The 3,054-nt window shown below is 34.8% G+C and overlaps 1 protein-coding gene across 1 annotated transcript in view; it reads right to left on the bottom strand.

Annotated features, from left to right (window-relative positions):
• Window positions 1-3,054, bottom strand: part of LOC107726322 (transcription factor E2-alpha-like) — a 21,597-nt gene that overhangs the window by 11,172 nt on the left and 7,371 nt on the right. The gene's annotated exons all lie outside the window — the stretch shown is intronic.

Raw genomic sequence — 3,054 nt, forward strand, 5'->3', positions numbered from 1 at the left:
ATTCAATTAGGCAGACCACGCAATACACACAGCGATATGGATTAGAAGAGCATTCACTTATCTTAGATGTTGAATTCACTGTTCTGAAGCAAGCTGCACTGCTATGGCAAGCTCTAGTCATATATTTGAATGTTGAGCAGCGAGCTCATTGGCTACCGATACAGGAGAGAACCAATCAGCTGTGCCATGTGATAATGATGTCATTACGTTAGATTGAGTTAGACCTATCGGACTGTGCCATGAGAGTTTCATGCCAGAACTCTGTATTAATTAGAATTAAAACTTGGTAACCATGTATGAATGCATATTAGTCATTTTAACTGAATTTAGGACTGCTGGTGCTGCTTTTTTGGTCATTCAGTGTTTCTGTAAAAAATGGAAAAAACTATCAATAATACTGTTAAGATAATAATCATACTATGAATTCTTCTAAGAACAATATAAAATGCACTAAGGATTAACGAGCTGCTGGATTCATGAATATTAATCACGTTGTCTGCATTCGCTGGAACTGATTTGCTGAAATCAAAACAGGGATGATAAAATGTGAGCGCCAGCCAATGAGATTGTCGTTTGCACATTAGCTCCGCCTACTACCAGAGAACCTGGCAGTTCTTAAAAGCGGAAGAACTCCAAAGGAGCGCTCAGTCAGAGTGTGTTCGGCGAGTGAAAATATATCTGTGCTAAACTTATACTTAGCCTCCAACTCACACACTGGCGAGTAAAATCTGAGAATTTATTAGCAACTGGCTAATATTAGACGTCATTTAGTCGCCCAGAGTGAAGATTTAGTCGCATATGCGAGTGATTTACTCTCAATGTAGAGGGTTGCGTTAAAATTTACTTTATTTTTTTTAAAAGTATATTTCAGGTCAAATTGGACTGGAATTACATAAAATTGCAATATTTACCATAAATATTTTGAAGCATGCAAAATGCCAGGCAAAAAATTTTATTGTTAGTTCTCACTCGTAAGCATATCTCAGGTCATTTTAATGTAGTCTGCATATCAAAAGTCTTAGTAAAGTAAATAATATCAGCCTTGTTATGTGCAATGAGTTTGGTGATGTAAAATCAAGAAAAGCAATTATCGCCAGTGTAAGCTGTTAGTTTGACAAGTTAAAATTTCCTAGAGATTTCTCTTAGTGTTCATTTAGCAAAGACTTTGCACAAAAAAATATTATTTAATTTTTTTTACAGTATTTTGATTCTTGCATTGAACATTTTCAATCAGTTTTGGAATAATGGCTGTGTGGCCCAAACAATGAGTCCAAAAAAAACTTTTTAAGCCATTTCAGAGCGAATACATAAACAGAGACTTAAGGTCAAACGGCTCAGCTGACAAAAAACATTAAGGAATCCCTGGACTATAAACGACAATATTTACTATTGTGAAAACATGACAAAAACCATTAATTATTACTAGTTCTCACTCATGAGCGTATCTCGTGTTATTTTACTTTATTCTGCATGTATAGTATATAATATCAGTCTTGTTATATAGTAATGGCAGTATATTGAAAATTTACAATAAGTGATATAAAATCCAGAAATGCAGTTAACGTTGATATAAGCTGTGAAGTTGACAAGTTGAAATTTCCTATAGAATTCTCTTAGTGTTTATTTAGCAAAACCCTTTTGCTTTTTTCCAGTAGCCTATTGTGTTTCTTGCATTGAACATTTTCAATCAGCTGTTTGGCCTCAATGATGAGTCAAAAGGAAAACATTTAAAGTCCTTTCAGAGCCAGTACATGAAGTGATACGCTGAATGTTGTCGCTGTAGCAGGAAGATGATTCTTCTTTCCTACTCATGAAAACTCTTTGCATTTCTCTGTATTTTTAACTCAAGTTCTGCTGTTATAAATATCTCACTTATTCTCAGTTTCAGGTACTCAGTAAATGAAACTGTGGCCGGTGACACACGCAAACAGCCTCCTGAGCAAATCCTACTTCTTGATGCATCTTTGTGTCATAAAACACAATATACTCCCACTCAAATCAACACAGAATGTCAAACAATCGACTAATAAATTACAAAGCGAAAACACTGGGCAGGACATTTAACTCGCTATTCAAAGTCACACAAAAAAGGCTAAAAGAAAGCATGTGGTTTTAGTCTTTGATGAGCAGATTCAGTCATAACACTCATATTCTCTTAATCAGCGCGCTGGGAGTGCCATGCTGAAACCATACGCTTCCCCACATGGCATCTATTGAGTTATGAAGAACTTTTGTGCTTTGTGTGGAGGATTGTGCCGTTTGGACAAAGACACCAACCGTCTCTCTTAGAGGAGACCGTCTCTGGACCGGATCTGATTTCAAACACTAGATTAAAAGAGACAGTTCACCCAAAAATAAGAGCGAATAAAAGACGACAGAACGTTCATGTCATTCTAAACCTGTATGACTGACTTTCATCAGAAAAACACAAAAGAAGATATTCTGGAGTCCAAACAACATTGGACACCATTGACTTTCACTGACAAGAATAGGAAAAATTATAATTTTATTATTTCCCAAATTCAGGTTTTTCCCATTTTAATTTGTCCAACTTTTTTAATTTAATGGTTTAATTCAATTTTAGTCATCAAAAAGCATGTCTAATTAATTGAAATCATAAAATGTATACAGTTTAAGAACCATTAAAAGTTTCAAAATTACATTTTTAGGGCCCTATGAAATTAAGTTTATTTTTTTCCCCCCAAGTTTCATTTTATTTTTCCCAAATGTAGTTTTGTTTTTGTTTTTTACCATTTGAATTTTTTGGATTCCGTTTTAATGGTTTAATAAATTTTAATAATAAAAAAGCGTTTAATCACTTCATAAAATTTTAACAATTTAATAATTTATTATTATTTTTAACAATATAAACGTTTTCTACAAAGTCCCTCCTTCCGACAAGCGCAGTCTGCTCTGATTGGCCAGCTGACCCAGTGCATTGTGATTGGCCGAACACTGCAAGCACTTGTCGGAAATGTAACGCCCCTTACCATAATCGCGAGCTTCATCTTTCAAAATAAATGTAAAGACAGAGCCCGAAAGGAGAACAGAGTC

The sequence above is a fragment of the Sinocyclocheilus rhinocerous genome, unplaced genomic scaffold (genome assembly GCF_001515625.1).
Source record: "Sinocyclocheilus rhinocerous isolate Xijiao unplaced genomic scaffold, SAMN03320098_v1.1 scaffold1598, whole genome shotgun sequence".
Classification (NCBI taxonomy): domain Eukaryota; kingdom Metazoa; phylum Chordata; class Actinopteri; order Cypriniformes; family Cyprinidae; genus Sinocyclocheilus; species Sinocyclocheilus rhinocerous.